Genomic DNA, 12,289 nt, shown 5'->3' on the forward strand with positions numbered 1-12,289 from the left:
CTTAGATATCTCTTCCTCATCCATAGTAAGATCATACTAAGAATTTAACTTTAACCATTTTCCTTCCTATTCAGTATCAGGACATCATGCTGAAGGAGTAACTTGACTGTAAGCCATAACTGTCCTGTTTTCCTGGCATGCCAATCATGGTTTTACCATTTTCTACCTCACTTTAGGACTAAAATGACTAACTAGTTAATATGCGAGAGAGTGACTTATTTTGAAGAAAACATCACTTTTTTTTCTTTGTTGGGGAGTTAATGGTTTGCAGTCAATAGTAAAATACAGTAGTTTGTACATATGTAACATTTCTCAGTTTTTCCATATATCTATCTAACCCCCCCCCCAGGTCCTCCTCTGCCAAACTATTCCAAAACCTGAACACTCCCCCTCAACCCAGAGTCTTTTACTTTGCTGCAGTACACAAAATCCAGTCCAAGTTCTGCTTTGTGTTTTCCCTTCTGTTCTTATTTTTCAACTTCTGTCTATGAGAACATCCTTTTTAACTCAACTCTTTCATTCAGTCTTTTATTTTGAAGAGATTAAAGTGGTTATAAAAAATCCACACTGTTTTCTCCTGTATTATTCAAGGTGAATTTGACAGAAGTAATTTGTCAAATATCCAGAAGGGCATATATCCATTTGGAATTCAATCAGGAATTTCTGGCAAATGTTTAATCTGCCCTCATTAGAAGCAAAAGCAATACAGAACTGTCATTCACGTCATATCATATCATTAAAACCATGTGAATCAGCTAATTAAGGAGCAGGTGCCATGGGAACATAGAAACACACATTGAGCCAGATAGGCCAATTAGAGTTAGAGTGAAGATACAAAGCAAATTAAAATGTACCTTACTACTAGTTGGATCAGGCATATTTTTCTCCATAGATCCTCCCTAGCTTCAATGACTTAATAGTTTGAGAATGCATGGATTTTAGGGCAAAGGGTGGCAAACGCTAGAAGAAGGGCAAAGGGTGTGGAGCAGCTTCCAACCTGAAAAACCTGCTGTGAAGAAGAGCCTCTAATGACATACTATGAAAATAAACAATCAGGGGAGTCGGGCTGTAGCGCAGCGGGTTAAGCGCAGGTGGCTCAAAGCACAAGGACTGACATAAGGATCCCGGTTCGAACCCCGGCTCCCCTGCAGGGGAGTCGCTTCACAGGCGGTGAAGCAGGTCTGCAGCTGTCTGTCTTTCTCTCCTCCTCTCTGTCTTCCCCTCCTCTCTCCATTTCTCTCTGTCCTATCCAACAACGACAACAATAATAACTACAACAATAAAACAAGGGCAACAAATAGGAATAAATAAATAAAATAAATATTAAAAAAAAGAAAATAAACAATCAGAACTTTATATAGATGGTGGCCTTTCTGTTCTACAATAATATCCCAGATACATAGGAGGAGTCATAGAATGCAGTGGTTGGACAGAGGAAGTGCCCCTTACTGTAATCAAATGTTTTTTTAATTCAGTACTTTCACTTTAAGCTCTGAAATCTTAAATCAACACAGAGTACTTGTCCAGGGGTAGGGCTTGGTGGCAGAGGAAGCATAAAAGGGGCCAGAAAGTAGGATTTTGGAAAAGGAAGCAGAAGTGAGGAGTTGGGGAGGAAGAGACCACTGTAACTACAGTTGACTTCATGTCACTGAAAATTCTGTAAGTTAAAATAAGTAAATAAAACCAGAAAACACCTGGAATTGCCAAAACCATCTTGAGGAAAAGAAACAGAAATGGAGGCATCACAATCCCAGATCTCAAACTATATTATAAGGCCATCATCATCAAAACAGCCTGGTACTGGAACAAAAATGGGCACAGACCAGTGGAACAGAATTGAAAGCCCAGATATAAACCACACCTATGGACATCTAATTTTTTATAAGGGGGCCCAAATGGAAGAAGGAGGCTCTCTACAATAAATGGTGCTGGGAAAACTGGGTTGTAACATGCAGAAGAACGAAATTGAACCACCTTATCTCACCAGAAACAAAAATCAACTTCAAATGGATCAAAGACCTGGATGTCAGACTGGAAACTATCAAATACTTTGAGGAAAACACTGGTGAAACACTTTCCCACCTAAACCTCAAGGACATCTTTGATTAAACAAACCCAATTGCAAGGAAGACTAAAGCAGAAACAAACCAATGAGACTAAATCAAATTTAAAAGCTTCTGCACAGCCAAAGAAACTATCACACAAACAAAGAGACCCCTCACAGAATGGGAGAAGATATTCACATGCCATACATCAGACAAGAGACTAATCACCAAAATATACAAAGATCTCAGCAAACTTAGCAACAAAAAAGCAAATGACCCCATCCAAAAATGGACAGAGGATATGAACAAGACATTCACTTCAGAGGAGATCCAAAAGGCTAACAAACATATGAAAAACTGTTCCAGGTTGCTGATTGTCAGAGAAATGCAAATAAAGACAACATTGAGATACCACCTCACTCTTGTGAGAATGGCATACATCAAAAAGGACAGCAACAACAAATGTTGGAGAGGCATGTTGTGGGGACAGAGGAACCCTTCTGCACTGCTGGTGGGAATGTAAATTAGTCCAGCCTCTGTGGAGAGCAGTCTGGAGAACTCTCACAAGGCTAGACATAGACCTTCCATATGACCCAGTAATTCCTCTCCTGGGGATATACCCCAAGGATTCCATAATGCCCAACCAAAAAGATATGTGTACATCTATGTTCATAGCAGCACAATTCATAATAGCTAAAACCTGGAAGGAACCCAGGTGCCCAACAACAGATGAGTGGCTGAGAAAGCTGTGGTACATATACACAATGGAATACTATGCAGCTATTAAGAACAGTGACTCCAACTTATCTGACCCATCTTGGACAGAGCTAGAAGGAATTATGTTAAGTCAGCTAAGCCAGAAAGATAAAGATGAGTATGGGACGTGCCCACTCATCAACAGAAGTTGAGAAAGAAGAACAGAAAGGGAAACTAAAAGCAGGATCTGATTAAATCGAGAGCAGGGCATCAATGTAAAAACCCGGTGGTGAAGGGGAGGGTAGCCATTGGCGCTTCCTGGTGTGGCAGGGGGTGGGGGGTCGGGGGTGGGACACAGTCTTTTGGTGGTGGGAATGGTGTTTATGTACATTCCTATTAAAGTGTAAACATATAAACCACTAATTAATATGAGATGGGAAAAATTGATCATATGTCTATAACTTCTTAAAACACAGACTGAGTCTTTCTAATACATAGGCTGTCCTTGATATGTTGACTCTCTCAAAAGCCTAGACCAGGGAGAACAGAAGCAACCAGTAGCACAGCTATATACAAGATGCTGGGTATTATACCCCAACCCCTAACAAAGGGTCTTTCCAAAGTTAACCCAATCACCAAATAATATGATGATAACAATAACTATCCATTGTCTTCTTGAAGCCTAAGATAACAGGAACCTCACATTTCCACTATAGAGCCTATATTTCCCCCAGTCTGGAACCTTAGGGTGGGGCCCACTTTCCTGCATGCTTCTCTCAATTCATATCAAATAATATTGCATCCGCAGATCACAACCTAATCAACGCAACGAGTGCCACCCCAACATGCTTCACTTCAGACTGTGACCAGAGACTTCAGGTGTGGAATGACAACCCTTCAGCTTCATCACTCAGGTGAGACCTTTCCTTTCATAGTATTCTCTAATTCCATTCCAGGTGGCCCACTCCCCAATAAAGTCCCCAAACCTAGATATAGTCCAGGTCCCCTGAGATAGAGCATAGGTTCACATGTGCTCATAAACTAGGGAAAATATATATACCTGAAAGCAGAAGTACACAAGAGCATGCAGGGAATACGCCCTACACTTCATCTGTACTATTCTAGTCTTTAGGTCCGTGATTGTTCAACAGTTTGTTTGGCTTTGTATATTAACTCTTTTTTCAGCCACCAGGTTCCGGATGCCAGCATGATGCTAACCAGACTTCCCTGGACAGAAAATCCCATCAATGTGTACTGGAGCTCCACTTCCCCAGAGTCCCACCCTACTAGGGAAAGAGAGAGGCAGACTGGGAGTATGCATCGACCAGTCAACACCCATGTTGAGCAGGGAAGCAATTACAGAAGCCAGACCTTCCACCCTCTGCAACCCACAATGACCCTCGATCCATACTCCCAGAGACACAGAGAATGGGAAGGCTATCAGGGAAGGGGATGGGATATGGAGACTGGGTTGTGGGAATTGTGCGGAACTGCACCCCTCTTATTCTATGGTTTTGTTAATGTCTCCTTTCTTAAACAACAAAAAGAACAATCTAAAAAAATAAGTAAATAAGCTTGTTAAGGAAATGTAGTGAATAAACTAACTGCTGACAATTTCATTTGCTCCACAAATGTTTAGCAGACTACGTATACAAAAATATGAGTCACTGTAGAGGAATTAATAGTTGATGTTTATATACATTTTATATATGTCTGGCACACTGTGTTTTATATGCATAATTTCATTCATTCCTCAAAACAACTCATTTTTTGTTGCCACCAGGGTTTTTGCTGTGGCTTTATGCCTGCACAATTCCATCTCTCCCAGTGAATTCTTTTTTCTTTAAATAAAATATGAAAGAGAGGGAGAGAGACAGAGAAAGAAACAGAAATGTCACAGCACTGCTCCATTACTCTTTAAACTTCCCTTTTGCGTGGTGCTCCCATGTGGTAGCAAAGATCTAGGGCCTGTGTGAACTCATGTCCTTGTGCACGGTAAAGTAGGCACTCTACTATGTGAATTATTTCCCAGACTCCACAAAATGACTTTTTTACTTTATTTATTTTATTTTATTTTATTTTTTACCAGAGTGCTGTTCAGCCCCAGCTTATGGTGGTATGGGGGATTGAATCTGGGACTTTGGAGCCTCAGGCATGAAAGTCTGTTTGCATAACCATTATGCTATCTACTCTCCACCCTAAAACAACTTTTTAAAAAATATATTACTTTTTAAAAATTTCTTTACTGGGGAATGTTTTACATTCGACAGTAAATACAATAGTTTGTACGTGCATAACATTTCCCAGTTTTCCATATAACAATACAACCCCCACTAGATCCTCTGTAAAAATATATTACTTTTGTTTATTAGATAGAGACCATCAGAATTCAAGAGGGAAGGGGGAGAGAGAGAGAGAGAGAGAGAGAGAGAGAGAGGAAGAGAAAAGGAGAGACACCTGCTGATCTCCTTCACTACTTATGAAGCGTTCCCCCGAAGGTGGGGACTGGAGGCTTGAACTCAGTTCCTTGGTCACTGTAATTTGTGTGCTTAACCAGGTGCACCACCACCTGGCCCCCAAAACAACTTTTTAAAATATTTATTTATTTTCTCTTTTGTTGTCTTTGTTGTTTTTTATTGTTGCTGTAGTTATTGTTGTTGTTGTTGATGTCGTCGTTAGATAGGACAGAGAGAAATGGAGAGAGGAGGGGAGGACAGAGAGGGGGAGAGAAAGATAGACACCTGCAGACCTGCTTCACTGCATGTGAAGCGACTCCCCTGCAGGTGGGGAGCTGGGGGCTCAAACTGGGATTGTTACTCCATTCTTTTCGTTTTGAGCCACATGCGTTCAACCAGCTGCGCTACCACCTGACTCCCCCAAAACAACTTTTATGAGGTAATTACTGTTTATTTTTCTTTGTATACATAAAGATTGCAAGGCACAGAAAAGTGAAGTGACTTGTCCAAGAATCTAAGCAAGAATTTAAAGAGTATTTTACTTTGGAATTAAGACACACAAAAGAGGAACTCAGAACAGAATTTGATTAGAAGCTACAAAGCTTTAAAGAAGAACTTCAAGCAGAATTCACTAAGCAGTTAGGAAGCATGAAAGGAAAAATTCAAACAGAACTGCAAGGACTGAAAGATACCTTTAGTGCAGTTCAAACTCAGGTAGAAGGTTTAGGAAGTAGACTCACACATGCAGAAAAAAGAATTTCCAATCTAGAAGATACAATTAGCCCAACTTTCAATTCAAAGATGAGGGAGAAGAAAGGTTTAGAAAGAATGAAGCTGTTCTCTTTGAAATTGTAGACTCCATCAAAAGGTTGAATGTAAGAGTGATTGAAATATCTGAGGATACTGGGGCCCTAGTCGAGGAGTCCTGAGATTCCCAAACACACATGATGGGCCTAAACCTCGAATAAATCCCTCCCTCCATTGTTACAAATCATTTATGTCAGGAACAACACAATAGACCCCTTTGTAGGCCCCCATAGGACCTTGCCCTCAACTTGGATCAGCAATGGTAGAGAATGTTCCATCCTCCGAAGGGAGGCTGGACAATATACTCTATGCTACACCTGAGGAAGATGGGTCCTGATATTGGGGCAGCTTGGAATGTTCCTACTCATGACCACAGAATGTGAGCTCAGATCTACAGGAAAGCAGAGGTCACATAGGCTCTTAAGCTGAATATGGTCCCCAGATCACATCAAACTGATGGGGTTTACAATCAACAATATTTATACATCTTCCCCACATTTGAGAGCTACTCTCATCCCTGATCCATCTTTCTTGTCCTTTTTCTACCCATGACATCATCTCCCCAGACAATAATTAGGATCCATCTACATATCAGATTTCAGGCTCAGGCAAAAAACAAAGAAAAACTAGTATAGCCACAGGCCCTTTGAAATATAACTAAAATATGCCTACTAGCTATCTACAAAATGACCCCTCAACTCTTCATCTGCACTATTTCAGCCTTTAAGTTCATGATTGGTCAACAATGTTTGGCTTTATATGTTAATTCTCTTTTCAACCATCAGGTTCCAGATGCTAGTGAGATGCCAACCAGACTTCCCTGGACAGACAACCTCACCAATGTGTCCTGAAGCTCCGCTTCCCCAGAGCCCTTCTCCACTAGCGAAAGAGAGAGACAGGCTGGGAGTATGGATCAACCTGTCAATGCCCATGTTTAGCTAGCGGGGAAGAAATTACAGAAGCCAGACCTTCAACCTTCTGCCTCCCACAATGACCTTGGGTCCATACTCCTAGAGGGATAAAGAATAGGAAAGCTATCAAGGGAGGGGATGGGATACAGAGTTCTGATGGTGAGAATTGTGTGGAGTTCTACCCCTCTTATCTTATGGTTTAGTCAGTGTTTCCTTTTTATAAATAAAAAATAAAAAAAGAAATATCTGAAGATGACAATTATGTCAAAGGACCAGAGATAATTTTTCAGAGAAATTTAGCTGAGTATTTCCCTCACCTAGGCAATCCTCAGAACATACTTATTCAAGAGGCAAACTGATCACCCAGGTCTGTAAAACCAAAGCAACCAACATCAAAGTCCATTATGATAAAACTATCAAAACTCAATGACAAAGAAAAAAATTTGCAGGTGCTAGGGAAAGGAAAGAACTTACATACAAGGAAGAGCTATTAGGCTTTCGTTAGATTTCTTTTCACAAACCCTAGATCCAAGGAGAGAGTGGAATGACATGCTCAAAGTTCTAAAGGAGAGGGAATTCCAGCCACATAACTTGTATCCTGCAAAATTATCCTTCAGATATGAGGGAGAAATAAGGTTTTCTCAAATATCCAAGAACTAAAGGAATTTGCCACAATCAGACCCACCTTATAAGAAATAATGAATGGAGCCCTACAAGAAAGGGGGAAGTAGAGGAATACACATTCTAAGCTAAGTGAATAGCAGAAGACTAGAAATAAGTACACACTATAAAATTGGCTGCACATTGATGACCAGACGGTCAAGGTGATTAACCAGTACCAGACAGTGAAGCCCACTGCTGACCACACAGCCTACCTCCTGTATTACTGCTGAGTGGAACTGCTATAATCGCCATACTGCTTCTAGAACTCTCACTGACTTCCTCTCTTTAGTAGTTCTTGAGAGAAAATATTTCTCCTTTTTGCAAAAATGGGCTAGAATGGAGATGCCTTGGGGTTTGTGTACAATATAGTTTGTGTTAACTTCTAACTTCCAAATCAAAATCTTTTGGCTGGAAGCACAAGAAAAATCAGAGAGGAATTCACCACAGAAACTCATCCTTACAAAATGTTAGATAGAAACAAATGGGCAAAGATTAATCAATTTAAAATAAACTCAAAACAAAAATCTGAATGAACATAAGTAAACCACATAAATCAATAATCACCCTAAAAGTGAATGGCCTAAACTCACCTGTCAAAAGACTCAAAGTGGGTCAAAAAACAGGATCCATCTATTACGTATCTTCAAAAAACACACATCCAAAGAAAAGACAAAAAGAAACTGAATATAAGATGCTAGCGCAAGATGTTCCAAGCTAATAACTCACAAAAAAGGGCAGGGACAGCTATTATGTTCTCTGATAAAATAGACTGTCAGGCAAAGAAAATAATCAGAGACAGAGACAGACATTATATAATGGTTAAGGAATTAATCCAACAGAAAGATAGAACCATCATAAATATATATGTTTCTGCAGGTCCTCTGGTTCCACCACCTCACCAGCCGTTGGGCAACGGAGGTCAGAGCAGCCTCCTGGGAGTCCTGGGGTAGCTCCGCATGTCGAGGGCAAGTGCTCAGAGAGACAAGTAGTCAGCTCTGGATGAACCTCAGTGTGGCAACTGATTTATTGGGGGGAAAGGCAGGCAAATATACCCATTGCTCGGGAGGAAGGTTGAAGTAATTATTAACCCAAAATACAGAGCAACACAATGCAGTCACATTTTGACCTACAGACTATTTGATCACAAATAAAAGGTCACCATACAAGGTTTGATCACAAGCTTCACAATGCATATTTTTCCAGAGGTAGATTGCAGGCACTTTAGGCAGGGGGGGAAGGGAAGCAGCTGAGCAATCAGAATGTTTGTTGGCAGTTTTTAAGTTAGTCATACACAGTAATTTATGGTCTTTGTTTAAAAATGGAGAAAGGGTGGCATATGTAGAGAGGCACCCATGTCTGTGGGTCCAAGTCATAAAGAAGGCATCATAAATTCTCTAGTTGAGTGGGCTTAGATCAAATTAGCTGGACAGCCTCGCAGAAAGGCCCAAAGAAGACATATCCCAAAAACTTAGTTCTGGTTGAGTTCAACAAATGATACTCAATGCTTAAACAATTGGGAGAAAGTCTAAGGTCATCATATAAAAATGAGGATTACAAAAGTTGGATAAATGCAGGAGACTGGCCCACATAACAATGGCCCTTTTGGTCAATATCACACCATCTTATCATCTGGGGCCCTAGTTAGGGAACCCGTGGATTCCCACACAATTATGATGGGCATACACCTATAATGGATCCCTCTCTCCACCACCACTGGTCACTTCCAACAGGAACAGCATCTTTGAGACCTCCCAGGACCTTGCCTTCACCATAAAGCAGTGATGGTAGGGATATGCCCTGCCAGCTGAGGAAGACTGGTACTGAAATAAGTGCAGCCTGAAATGTTCCCAGCTGTGACCATGAGCTGTAAGCTCAGACCAATAGGGACATAGAGGTTACACAGGATCTGGTGCTGAATATAAATATATAAGCCCTGGATCAGGTGGATGGAGGTAAATAGTTAATTTTACTCACAGAATTTTTTTCAAGAGTCGGAGCTATTCATTGCCCTAATCCAACTTTCTAGCCCTTCTCTCTACTCTGACACTATTCTCTCAGACAATATTCTTTTATTTTATTTTATAAAATGGAAATATTCACAAGACCATAGGATAAGAAGGGCACAATTCCACACAATTCCCACTACCAGAAGTCCATATCCTTGATAGCTTTCCTAATTTTTATCCCTCCGGAAGTATGGACCCAGGATCATTATGGGGTGCAGAAGGTGGAAGGTCTGGCTTCTGTAATTGTTTCCATGGGACATTGACAGGTTTATCCATACTCCCATCCTGTCTCTCTCTTTCCCTAATAGGGATAGGGACATGGGGTTCCAGGACACATTGGTGGGGTCATCTGCCCAGCTAAGTAAGGTTGGCATCATGATAGCATTGGAGCCTGGTGGCTGAAAAAGAGTTAAGATATAAAGCAGAACAAATTGTTGACTAATCTTGAACCTAAAGACAAGAATATTGTATATGAAGATTTGGGGGTCTCCATTTTGGAAAAAGCTAGTAGATCTATTTTAGGTATATTCCAAGAGGCCCCTGACCCTACCAGTTTTTGCCTGAACTTGACATCTAATATGCAGGTGACCTAAGTTATTGTCTGGGGAGTTTATGTCATAGTTGGAAAAAGGACTAGAAAGCTGGATTAGGGAAGAGAGTAAATCCCAAATATGGGAAAAGTCAGACAATATTCTTATCCAACTTCAGGCTAGCTATCAAAACTACAGTTGTGTGCCCCAAGGAGCAAGCCTAGAATGGACTTCCTAGCTTTCTTCTACCCTAAAATCCCTAATCTCATTTTCTTTGTATCTACTTTTGGTTCCTGTTCATTAACGATTTTGTCTCAACTTTTGTCCTACCACCTTCCAGACACCAAATTACAGATGGTACCATAATTCCATCCTGACTTCTCTGGGCAAATGACCTCACCAGTGTGAACTGGAACTTCACCTCTTCAGAGCTGTGGCCCACTAGGGAAAGACAGAAACAGGGTGGGGGTATGGATCAACCTGCCAACGCCATGTCCAGCAGAGAAGCAATTACAGAAGCCAGAACTCCTACCTTTTGCATCCCCAAAATAACCTTGATTCATACTTTCAGTGGGGGAGAAGTGATAGGAGAAAGATAAGAGGGCTCAGAACTCCAGTTCCATCAGCACCCAGAGAGAGAGAAGGAAAAGGAGAGGAATATATGGAGATAGTAATGTTGCCATGAGTAGCTTGGAGGGGAAGAGAGGATTGGATCAGGAAGAAAAAGGGGGGAATTATGTATAAATGTAGACAGATAGTTGTAGAGATGATGGTTGGCCCATGTCTACAACCTTGGGGATCTGTGGTGGCTTGCAGTAGGGAGACTGAAGATTCCGAACTCTGGTGGTGGGAATGGCTTGTATTTAAACCTCTGCTGACATGTAATTCCATAATAAATAAATAAATATTTATTGTAAACCATTGAGCATACCAATGAAAATATCACAGCATATTAAAAAAACTAGGATGGAGACCTAATGTGTATTCACATAAAGGTTTATGCTAGAAATTGGGGGTAAGATGAGAGGAAGGGTGATAAAAAAGACTTCTTTTCTTTTTGTCATAGCTGGGGCTTCACTACTCCAAGCCAAAACTTTTATCAGGTAGACACAGAGACAGAAGAATGGGAAAGACCCCCACAGCACTGAGGCTTACTCCACTGCAGTGGGGTCAGGTTCAAACCTGGTTCTTGAACATGACATGGCAGGAGCATTATCTAGACAAGCTATTTTGTAACCCAGATCCCTAACTATGTGTTACATAGATGTTGAAATACTAATAAAATTATACCAATTATCAGGTATAAGAGGTAAACAAACAGTCCCAAGGTTCTCTTTCCTTCTTTTCTTCTTTCCTTCCTCTCTTCCTTCCTTCATTTTTTTTGTTTCAGCATTTTGTCTCCTGAATGTCTTAAAATGTACACCATCTAGACCCTAGTCATAAGCATAAAACTGGAGGAAGCAATTACCTTTCATATTTATATTAATACTCCCCCCTAGAAACAACTGATCAGACCAGGACAGAATTGAGACCCATTCTCTTATATTTATTTTTACCAGTACTGCTCTCACTTCCACTGACAAATTGGTGCCTAGTTCTAGAGCTGCTCAGGGGATGGGCATGGTGGGCAATCAGGTCACTACTCCCAGCTGTCAGAGTACTTGAGTGCCTCAGTGAACCATCAGTGCTCATTCTGTTAACCTCTTATACTCGAACCTCATAATATTGTGGTCCTTAGCATTACTTAATTGACTACTTCCTGAGGTAAGGGTGAGGTGTGTGGCTGTAGGGTAGAATGCATATTAAGACATTCCAGTTAAACCTCATCATATTCTGTTTCTGAGAAATCCTTAAGTACAAAGTCAACTAGCTCTGTATCTTCCAAAAATTTTACCTACCCAAGGTGGGGGGTGGGGGTTTATTCTCTGAAACTTTTGCTATTGGGTTTTATTACCATATTCAGGGGGGACCCACATGCCCATTACCTTACTATACCTTTCCTCATGAAGGACTGCCACTATTGGTCATACACTTTAGTCCTTAGAGCCTTTTGGTTGCAAAATGAAAGTAAATTATGAGCCCTGGCAACAAAGCATACACTATATAAAGCTGGAAAATAGCAAGACCCATATGGCATATGAAAATGAAATCATAGCTACCATGTGAATAACTCTA

The sequence above is a fragment of the Erinaceus europaeus genome, chromosome X, assembly GCF_950295315.1.
Source record: "Erinaceus europaeus chromosome X, mEriEur2.1, whole genome shotgun sequence".
Classification (NCBI taxonomy): domain Eukaryota; kingdom Metazoa; phylum Chordata; class Mammalia; order Eulipotyphla; family Erinaceidae; genus Erinaceus; species Erinaceus europaeus.